Raw genomic sequence first — 12,376 nt, 5'->3', positions numbered from 1 at the left:
TTGCAAGAAAATGTGCCTGGATTTCAACAGTGCTTCAGAGATTTTATGGCACTATTCATAAAAGAATTCCCAGCCTCTTTGAGCAAGTGGTTCTACTAATGTGTTTTCTAAGAGGAGGCAATCTCTTTATCTATTCTGTTTGTTAAATAAATTACTCCATTATCATTTGAAGTGGTTAGAAATAAGACTATATATAACATGAATGTTCCTAAGCTGGTTAGTAACTTGTGAAAGAAAAGCACTGGGGGTAGAGGGGGTCAAGAGAAATTTGATGTGATTGTTTTTTTTCTGAATCTATTTGTCTGAAGCCTCTTCTGGCTGATTCTAATTAGTTTGAAATTTCTGGATAACATCAGTTGTTCTTAATGTTAGCAGCATTTTGCTTAGTTTTCTGTGATTTAGTATATTTCATTTAAACCATTTTCTCTATGATATTTTCAAGGGAAATATTTATAAATAAAGGTTTTCATGTTGTTCAAAACCAAAAAAGAAAACTATTTTCTGTGCCTCAAATACAAGAAATATTGGATCTTGGTCTAGAGTTAAAGCTTTATGTTCTGATGATGCCTCTCCTTTGATTTTAAAAAATGTAAGAGACAACTAGGTGCCTGTGAGCTGGGCCTGTAGCCCTAGTTATGAGGATGAGATATAATTTTCGATAGAAGTCAGCTAGGGCAAGAATGTCTATGAGACTCTTACCTCCAATTAACTGCCAAAAAGCCAGAAGAAGAGCTGTGACTCAAGTGGTAGAGCACTAACCTTGAGGGAAAAAGCTTAGGGACAGTGCCCAGACCCTGAGTTCAAGCCTCAGCATGGCACTAAATAAATAAATGAATAAATAATCTAAGAGAGAACTGAGGAGATAGAAACACATCCTTACACAAAATCAGTTTTCTGATTATAAAAGTAGCTTAATTTTACTCAAGAAAAAATTGGAAATATAGAAAAGGGGGAAAGGGTTCAGCTATAATCTCTCTGGTTTCCACTGTAAAACCTTTTAGGCATTTAGTTTTTATATATACACACAGATATGGATGGTTATTTTAAACATCCTTTATATGGAATTTTATACAATGTTTAAATCTTTTTTTTGTGCTGGTCTTGGGGCTTTTACTCAGAGATTGGGTGCTGCCCTTGAGCTCTTTTGCTCTAGTGCTCTACCATTTGAGCCACAGCTCCACTTCTTGCTTTATGGTAGTTCATTGGGGATAAAGTGTCTCACGGGCTTTCCTGCCTGGACTGGCTTCAAACTGCAATCTTCTGATCTCAGCCTGCTGAGTAGCTAAGATTACAGGTATGAACCACTGGTATCCGGCTAAAACCATGATGCTTGACAACACTCAGCTAATCTGGGTTTCACTAAGTGGATAAAATTCCTTGCCCTAAGAGAAAATTAGAGGGAGCTGGGCATGTATGTTTACAGTGTCTCTTTCACAGGATACTTCTATCTGGCAGATGGGCCTAATACCTAGTTGACCTATCTGAAGTTAGGGATTCCCCACATAGGAAACTTGTTACTACTAGTAGGTACTCTAGTGGTTTTTCTCTGACCTGTGCCTAGATTGTGCTGGCTTGGCTATATACCCATTGCAGCCCCAATTATGTGTTCTCCTTAATCTGGGGGAAAATCTGGCCTGGAATGACCTATAGTTCTTTCAAATACAAATAATTGACAAATGCAATATTCTATGACAATAGGACATTTTTGAAATGTTTTCTTGACAAATTAGGCAATAAGTCAGGAAGGCAGTCCTTTAATCACTAGGTTTCAGACTCCTGGATCCCATAAGACAGCTATGAAAGAGTTAAATGAATAGTTGTACACGTACAAGGGGGGTAGGGAGGGTGGGGAGAACACAGAAATACAACTAAAAGTGTATAAAATTGTGTGTGGGCCACTTTATATTTGTGGGCAAATGTCTGAATGAATGCAATGAGAAAAGTAGGGTTCTGAAGTTCACAGAGAGAACAGATATCTCCAAGTTCTTTTGCATGACTGGCTTGAATTCTTTGGGTGTGGTGTTCCACTTCCAGACAGCAACAAATGTTGTGTTATTTTCATTGCACACAGTTCTAATAATTGCTTTGTTTATATGATATGAAATGTCTCACATTTAAACAAATCATTTTTACTGGTAATTTGTGTTGTTTAAAGTTTTTTTTCTATCTTCAAATCTACCAGTCAAATATGAGAATTCTACGGAAGTAGACTAAAAGAAGGAGGTAGTGACTGACAGTGTCAAACTCAACAAAGGTGCAATAACTACTATAATGACTATATCCCTTGGATTCTAGTTAGAAAACTTCTACTTCATTAGAAATATAGGTTCCTGACTTAGTACACTGACTAGAGAATGGGGGAGGTAATATGAGACCCAGCAAATATGATTATATTCAGTTTGGCTGAAATGACAAAATGAAGCTCAAGTATATGGCAGACAAAATATTGTATCAAAGGAGTCTTCTTTCTTGCTGGCTAATATTTGACTTCATAAGCTAAAGGGAATAATTTATTAAGGAGAAATGGACCATGAACAAGGAAGATAGGCCCAGAAATCTAAGGAGGAGAGAACTGTGAAAAGAAAAGAAGGTAGGGTTGATATTGGACATAAAGAGGCTTGTGTCTCTTTCTGAGACTGGAGGAAAGAAAGTAAGGGTCAGTTTGCCTTAGATAGTTTTTAGGTAGTAAGAGTGGAAAATTTGAGTTTAGTGTCAATAGTGAATTGGATTTTCACAATAAGGAAGGCAACTTTTAAGATTAACTGAGGGAATGAAGGTGAGATAATTAGAATTAATTATATAATTTGCATAACTTTATAATATTTTTCAAATAATGAGTTAACAAAACACAAAGTAAGCCATTCCACAGACTATGACTATATTTGGGGTGCCCAACGGTTATATGCATTGGGAGCAGAAATCCTCTTTGGTATCTATTTGTAAAGATATAGAAACATCCATTGGATTTGATCAAGTTGACCTTGTGACTGCATAATTGTTTGCTTACATCAACTACTTATTCATTTGCTTCCTTAAAGTAAGTCATGAAACAACTAATTAAAATCCAAGGCTCAGTGTTAGATAGTTTTCATTGCTGTGACAAAATACCCGAGAACACCAAAGAAAAGAGGATTTATTTTGGTTCATGATTTCAGAGAATACAATACAGGGTTGACTGCCTCCATTGATTTTAGCCTGTGATGAAACAGAGCATAGTGTTAGAAAGGTATGATTGAGCAGAGCAGCTTACTTCCTGGCAGGCAGAAGGAGGGTGAAATGAGCAAAGATGTATCTTCTAAGCACGTATGAATGTCAGAGGAACACAACCAATTCAATCTAATGCTCCTAAATAATATTTTTCTTCTTGAATTTTAAGACAATAGTATCAAAGCTTTTGAAACTCTTATCTTGTATAGAAGGTAGATAGGGTTTGAATCATAGCTCTGATGATAGCTGTGTCATATTAACCAAAGTTCCTATCCTTTGCATGTATATCCTCAGTAAATATGGATGTTTTGAATATTAAGTGGAAGGATATTTAATACACAAAGCTGTATAGCATATAAAAGAGTTTATATACAATTTTCTCTAACAGTGAAACTCCAGTGATTGACATTAAATGTAACACTACCTGAATAATTATAACATGAAATATAGGCATATAAAATGTAATAATTTAAATTTTCTTACCAGTGAACAAAAAACAAAGTTCATGTTAATATTCAAACTTAGTTTTCAAAATCACTATTCATTTGGCTCTTAAGAACATAGCGCTTAGTCTTGAGCTCAGTTCTACCTAGGGCAATTAGCTTCATTCATTATCTCCATGGTTTAACCAATTAAGTGAGTCAATATATATATATATATATATATATATATATATATTCCACTTAATATTCTTTCTATATATAATTTAATATACTCAAAGCATTAAAGGATAAATTAACTCTTCACTTATTATAGTAAATTTTATCTCTTGGCTCTCTCCATTTCATAAAAAAGAAAACATCTTTAATTTCTAAAGAGAAAATGTAACTAGCAACACATTAATTTGATTTTAGCAGCTAAAATTTCACTTGAATGTACCGCAATTTCCTGATAATTATAAGCTTTTTGGCGGAGCTGGGCTACCATGCTTTTTCTTCTGATTGATCATCTTCCTATGCTGTAATCATATTTTGAGGATCAGTTTGTGGCTAAAAGAAGAGACATTGTTTGGTTGATATGATAAAATTACAGTGTGAGTATAGCAAACTGGAACTTTTCATTATAAACACTATCATAAATGAATATTCTAGTTATTGGGTTTGGATAACTTGAATGTATCCTGTAATTTCCAGAACTTGAAATCAATTAAATATGTTTGTATTTAATTAAATAGGTGCAAAAATAAAACGTAGGAAAATAATTTGGATTTTAATTTTATATTAGTTATATACAATATATAATATAATTTAATATAATATAATAATTTAATACACTATAATATAATATAATTTAGTTTTTAGTATTGTATTAGTTATTGATTGCTATATAACAAATTATTCCAAGTTTAATGCCATATACAATATTTTGTCAAAGTTTCTGTAGGGTAGAAAATCTGAGTATTTTTAGTTATGTCCTGATTGTTCTATGATCTCTTGCAAAGCTATCCTCAAGTAGTCTTCTAAAGGTGAGAGTCCATCTGAAGTTTTCAGAGGATCCACTTCCAAGATCACCAATGTTATTATTGGTAGGCAGAATACTGGCCCCTACAGACATCTATTGTGTAGTCACTGGAACATGTGAATGTGTTATATGGCAAAGAAGGACTAAAGTTCCAGAGGAAATTACGTGTGATAATCAACTGACTTTAAAATAAGGAGTTTATCCCTTATTATTAGGGCACTTCCATTGTCATCCCAATGTCACTAAAGGTGGAAGCTGGAGGCAAAAGACTCAGTGTGAGATTAGAGGGCCTCTGTTCTAAACTTGTAATAAGCTGGAGGGCTACCCTTAGTTTCCTTGCAATGCAGAAAGACTTCTGCTTGATTAATTGGAGTAAACACTTGAGAAAGGACAGAATGTGGCTAATCGGAGGGTTGAATTCCAGGAGCTAGAAATCAGAAGCTCCCTACCACAAATACTGATATAAGATCAGAGTATTTCATTTGTTCTTAAAAACAAGAGGACTGGCAAACTCTTGTTACTTTTTGATTTTTTCCTAGTTCTAATTTTTAAATAGGTATTTTAAATGCACATTTATGTGGATGTCTACACAAGTGAAAAGAAAGTACACAAAATATTAAACACAATGATCTCTGACCTAGAGAACTTTACTCAAGTCTGACATAGGATGAATACATTGCATGAATTCACTCATATGTGGAACCTAACATCAGAGTCTGGGGAGACTAGGAAGAAAGAAAAGATAGAAAGAGATTGATCAATGAATACTAAGTTATAATTACATAAGAGTAAGAAGTTCTTTGTGTACTTTAGATAGCAATCAGGTACTGTGTACTTGATCAAGTTGAAAGAAAGGATTTTTGTAAGGTTTCACCACAAAGAAGTGATGTTAATGGTAATTTGTATGGTAATTGACTTTGTCTGATCATTACACAATGTATTAATGTACAGAAATGATACATTGTATTCCAGAAAATTTATACAATTATTATGTTAACTTACATCTTTAAAAACAACCAGACATAATTTATTTAAAAATTTTATTTGTGAAGTTTTGCAATGAGTATGAATTATATAAATATAAAAAAATACATTTTTTGTTAGTCCTCAGGTTTGAATTCAGGACTGAAAAGTCCTGTCCCTGAGCTATTTTGCTCATGGCCAGTACTCTACCACCTCACACATAATTCCACTTTCAACTTTTTGGTGCTTAATTGGGTATAAGAGTCTCATGGATTTTCCTGCCACGGCTGGCATTAAACCTCTGTCTTCAGATCTAGGATGATAAGCATGAGCCACTAGAGGTTGGCTGAAATTAAATTAACTTTTAAAACCTACTTCAAAAATAAAAAACCCAAATATCCCACATATATAAATGTTTTATGCTATTTTTAGTATAGGTAAAGCTTTTACCATTTTGGCAATAAAAGTACAGATGATATACTGTATTTACATACAGCATTTCTATATATACATGTATTTGTATATATCTGTATGAATACAGATATATACATATATTTATATACATATATATGTATATACCTGTATGTATACAGAGAAAGTTGATCATAAATTTTATTAGAAAAATATTTACTTAATGTGAGTTAAAATTAGAATCTGTAGAATTTTTTCCTAAGCTATTATGAGAAAAGCAACACTAAATAGCTTATAATTAAAAAAATCAAGCTTCAAATATTATGTACAAATGCCTCCTATGTTTCTAAAACTTTCAATTATTTTTATGGAATTTATTATGACTCAGGACATATCAATATTTAGACATGTGAAACAATTCCCAACTAGGAGAAGTTCTGATTCATTATGAGTAAGATAATTAACTGTGTAGAATACTGAAAGTGATTATTTTTCTCAAAGTTGAGGCCCCCAATTTTACTGGCCAGAGAAATAGTGATCAAATATACATAATGCTATCTGCTATTGCTTTTTACAGATGCACATATCTTTAATTTCCCTTCATTCCTGTTGTTTCTCTTGTAACATTATGTGAGATGTAATAATGTGAAAATAAAACAATGCTATTCAATAATAATCATGAAAAACTTGAATAAAAGGATAATTTAAAATATAATTTTATGCATACCATGAGAGATGATGTAGGATTATTCCTTTTAAAATAATTTAAAATATCTATTTAAACTTAAGATTAGTATAGTATTTATGTTTCTTTATTGCTACTTTTTTGTTAGTTTTAATTTTTACAGATTAAAATGGCTTTAAAATGCAACCAATGAATCTCTCCTGAAAAATATTACTTTATACACACGTACATTCATGTTAACAAAACGTATATCTGGCCACTGAATATATTTTGGTGTGTTTCATGATGATTGGACATTGCACTATGGTTTTATATGTTAACCTATGCTACCTTGAATCTGCATAATTACTGGTTAAAAATGGTTAGAAATCAAATAGTAGCTAATCCTATTGCTTACATGTTTAGTGGAACCTATTATTTTACTTGTGATGTTTTTCTTATATACTGTCTGTTTTGTCAAGCAATCTGACAAAACACAATAGACAAGAAAATGCTGGTTGATGAGAATTGGTAAATAATAAAATCAGTAATGTGCAGTTATCTGTTTTTCTTTGACAATTGGTATATTCTTAGTGGGAACAGTAAAGGGCATTACACTGGCATCACAGGTATTCTACCACTGCAGTCATTCCCCCAGCCCTTTTTAGCTCTGGCTATTTTTGAGATAGCTCAGGGCAGCCTCTACAGTTATCTTCCTCTTGACATTCTCCACTATAGGTGGACTAAAAGAAATGTGTCACTGTGCTCAGCTTTTAGTAGAGATGGGATATCATAAACTATACTCTTACTGGCCTTGAATTTTGATCTTCCTGATTTTAACTTCCCTAGTTGCTATGATTACAGGTATAAGCCATAGATTATTGACCTTGTTGTTTTAATGATTGAATGATCTGAAGAATAATGTCTTTTAATAATAAATCCTGTGTGTTTTCACTTACAAAAAAATGCAACCTGCCCTAAATGAGCAGTACATGAACTAACTGGGCTGTTGGCCAGCTACCAAAAAATAGAACATCTGGATGTCTGTTGCTAAGTAAAACGCATTCCCAGAAGATCAATCTGCAATGGAAGATTCAGATTCCATTTATTTAACACCAAAATAAAGTGAGAACAAATCTGGCATACCTTTTGTTTTTATAATATGTGTGAAGAAACTATTTAGGTATTTTGAAAATATCCAAACTGAATTTTGTTGCTTGTTAGGCATCAGAGGCATATTAATTTCCACATAACTATTTAAAGAAATTTATCACGTTATTTCTTTGAAAGATTATTTGATAACAAAACAGTGTCAATTCATACATATATGAATTATTTAATATAAACATTTTTATTTGTATAGTTTTCATATTCTTTCTTTTGTTATTTAGGTGAAATCCTAAGACTACAAAAAGATATATAATATTATTGTTACTATGTACTTGTTGTATACGTTAGGGATGTTCATTGTGATATTTCCATACATGCATATGTCTTTCATTGAGCACATTCAATCAGATTTTATGTGCTCCTTCCATCCTTTTTGGCCTTTAGAAGTTACTGTTCTACACCCAAGACTATGGTTTCAGCTATTGTATGTGAGAGATAATATGGGGCACTTGTATTTCTGGGTCTGTATATTTTATTCACTTAATTTAACTGCAATCAGTTCCATTCATTTTGCTCCAAATGATTTGATTTTATTCACTCAAGCCTGCTGCTCTACTACATGTGTTATGTCTTCACTTCTAGCTTTTTTTTCCTGGTTAATTGGAGATGAGTCTTGAGTATTTATCTGCCGGGCAGGTTCTGAACTGCAATTCTCAGATCTCAGCCTCCCAAATAGCTAGGACTGTCAGCTAGCGTATCTAGGATTATAGATTCGAACCACTGGTGCCTGGTGGGAGCACTAGCCTTTAGGGTAAAAGCTGTGTCAGAGGATAAGGTCATGAGTTTAAGATACAGTAGAGCTGGGCACTGGTGGTTCATGCTTATAATCTTAGCTATTCAGGAGGTTTAGTTGTGAGGATAATGGTTCAAAGCCAGCCCAAGCAGGAAAGTCCTTGAGACTCTCCAATTAAAGACCAGAAAACAAGAAGTCATACTGTGGCACAAGTAGAAGAGCATTAGCTTTGAGCTGAATAGCTCAGGGACAGTGCCTAGGCCCACAGTTCAAGCAGAATGACTGACCTCCTCCCCCCTCACCAAAGTTAAAAAAAAAAAAAAAGATCCCGTACAGGCAAAAAGTGTTAGGTATGGACCAAATGTTGGAGGCACTATAGAGCTTAATATTTATTATTTATTTTTCATAGTCATTTGGTTCATATTTATATTGTTGGCTATGTGCCACGCAGTAAGCCAGAGTGAGTGTATACACACTATTTTTTAAAATTTAATTTTTTTAACTGTCAAGGTGATGTACAGAGGGGTTTCAGTTACATAAGTAAGGTAATGAGTACATTTCTTGTCAACCTTGTTACCATTCCCTCGATTTTTCTCCTTCTTTCCTTCCCCCACAAGTTGTACAAATCATTTCCAATATATTGCCTTGTGTATATTGCTGTTGCCTTGGTTCCCCCTTGCCCTTTGTCTTACTATCCTGTTGTTCTCCTTCCCTGCCCTAATTCAAATAAACATGTACAATACCAGGGTAACAAAATCAAATACAGTAGCAACACTATTTTTAAAATTGTCTTTTTTAAATTTTAATTTTAATTTCAATGTGATGTACAGAGGAGTTACAGTTACATATGCAAGGTAGTGAGTACATTTCTTGTAAGACTTGTTACCCCTTCCCACTTCCTCCCCATCCCTCCACAAAGTTGTACAGTTCATATCCAACATACTGTCTTTTGAGTATTGCTGTTGCACTGGTTCCCCCTTTGTCTTTGTCTCACCATTTTGTTGCTCCCCTTCACTTTCCTAATTCAGATAAATGTATATATAATACCTAGGGTACAAAAATCAAATACAGTGACAACAGGGGATATACCATAGGGGAAGAACATACGAAAGAAACAAGAAATGTCATGGTACATTAAAAACAACAACAAAGTAAAACCTCTTTTGTCTATGTCTTGGAGTTCATTTCTCTTATAATCATCTTATAAGGTCATATGTATTGAGATATTCTGCTCATCTGCTAGGACTATCCTAGACATATACTAATTATTACAAATAAGGGCAACTATGGAGCCTATATTTCTTTGGGTCAGGCTAACTTCACTTAATAGGATTTTTTCCAAGTCTCTCCATTTCCTTTTGAATGGAACAATGTCATTCTTTCTGATGGAAGCATAGAATTCCATTGTGTATATATACCACATTTTCTTGATCCACTAACTACTGGGGGGGGCATGGAGAGTGATTCCATACCTTAGCTATGATGAATAATTCTGCAAAGAACGTAGTTGTACTAGTAATTTTAATGTGGCCTTGTTTGTGATTTATTTGGATAAATGCTCAGGAATGGGATTGCTGAGTCATAGAGGAACTCTATGTTTAGCCTTTTGAGGAACCTCCATACTTATTTCCACAGTGGTTTTACAAGTTTATATACAAGTGTATCAGCATTCCCTTTGGGCCACAACCCTGACAGCAGCTACCAAATGGATTCATTCCAGGGATGCATAGCTGGTTCAGTATACCCAAGTCAATGCAATTCAACACATCACTAGGAGACAAGAACCACACGATCATCTCAATAGAGGCAGAAAAAGCATTTGACAAGAACCAACACCCCTTTATGTTGAAAACTCTCTGGAGAAACTAGGAATCCATGGAACATTGCTCAGTATAATAAATGCTCTAAATGACAAACTTATAGCTAGCATTATATTTAATGGAGAAAAGTTAAAACCATATCATCTTAAATCAGGAATTAGATAAGGATGTCCTCTTTCTCCACTATTCTTAAATATAGTATTGGAATTCCTATCTAGAGAAATAAGGCAAGATACAAGCATAAAGGGGATTCAAATAAGAAAAGCATAAATACAACATTCCCTCTTTGCAGATAACACGAACCTGTCTTTAAAGAACCCCCATGGACTCCTCTCCCAAGTTACTTGAGCTGATCTGGAATTTTGGCAAAGTCGCAGGGTATAAAGTTAAGCCACAAAAACCAGTACCTTTTTTGTATGTCAACAATGAGAAGAGTGAGGCTGAAATCAGGAAAGCAACTCCTTTTGTAATAGCCCCACAAAAATAAGATACCTAGGAATTACCCAAATATGTGAAGGACCTCTATGATGACAACTTTAAAACTCTGAAAAAGGAAATTAAAGCAGATTTAAGGAAATGTAAAAACCTCCCACACTCCCTGGATTGGGAGGATTAACATTGTGAAAATGGCAATATTGCCAAAAGCTATCTACAAATTCAATGCAATACCCATCCATATCTTGATAACCTAAGTTTTAATCTTACCTCTTCCACTTTCTTAGCTGTGTGAATTTGGGCACTCAGTGTCCACATTTTGTCACCTGTAGCAGAAGAATATTTGTGAATACCTTATATGGTTTGTGGGTGTATTAAAGTGGAAAGTGAGGCAAATAATGCCTCACTTGTAGTACTATACAACTGCTTAGTGTTATAATTGTTGTGTGCAGGACCTGTGTCTCCAGAAGTATGCTATGCTAGATAAATGGGATTGCATCAAATTTAAAAGTTTCTGCATGGCAAAGGACATAGCTAACAACTAATGAGAAAGCACAGAGAATGGGATAAAATTTTTAGAAACTATGCATCAAACAAGTGACTGATATCCAAAATATATTTAGAGTTCAAAAAATTAATCTCCCCAAAATAATCCCCCCAAAAAGCAATTAATAAATAATAAGAATGGCCAATAAACCTGTTGAAGAAATGTTCAACATCTCTTGTCATAATGCAAATCAAAGTAACATGGAGATTCTACCTCATCACAGTTAGAATGGCCATTATCAAGAAAACCAATAATAACAGATGTTTGTGGAGATGTGACCAAGAGAAAATTCTATTAATCTGTTGGTGTTCAACCACTCTGGAAAGCATTATATAGTTTCCTCAGAGGACTAAACATAAAGCTACCCTATGACCAGCAATTCCATTCCTGGGCATTTATCCAATAGACCACAAACCAGGCCACACTAAAGCTAACAGCATAACTATGTTTATTTCAGCATTGTTTACCATAGCCAAGATATGGACTTGGCACAGATACTTCTCCATGTATGAAGGGATCATGAACATGTAGTATATATACACAATAGAATTCTACTCATCCATCTAAAAAAAGATATTGTACCATTCCTAAGGAATTGGAAAGACTTGGAAAAGATTAAAGTAAGCAAAGTAAGTGAGACCTAGAGAAGCATAAGTTACATGGTTTCCCTCATTTGTGGTAGTTAGAACATATCTATAAATCTACAAATAATTACACTGGATGGTAAAAAATAGACTGGGACATGATAAATTATACAATATTCTAGACATTCACACACAGTGAAACCAAAGGAAGATATTCTTAAGAGAAGAACACAAAGGGAGAATACCTATGTGCTGAACTCCAGGAAACAGAAACAAGAGGTTGTTTTCTTTGTTGCTGTTTCTGACTTTTTCCCTTTGTCTTGTTTGTTAGTTTATGTCTTTGGGAGGGTAAGAAAGGGCATAGAAATGGAGGGACAATAG

This window comes from Dipodomys merriami, unplaced genomic scaffold, assembly GCF_024711535.1.
Source record: "Dipodomys merriami isolate MVZ:Mamm:240054 unplaced genomic scaffold, mDipMer1.0.p SCAF_3, whole genome shotgun sequence".
NCBI lineage: Eukaryota > Metazoa > Chordata > Mammalia > Rodentia > Heteromyidae > Dipodomys > Dipodomys merriami.
The sequence above is the reverse complement of the archived record's forward strand: the minus strand, read 5'-3'. Positions refer to the sequence as shown.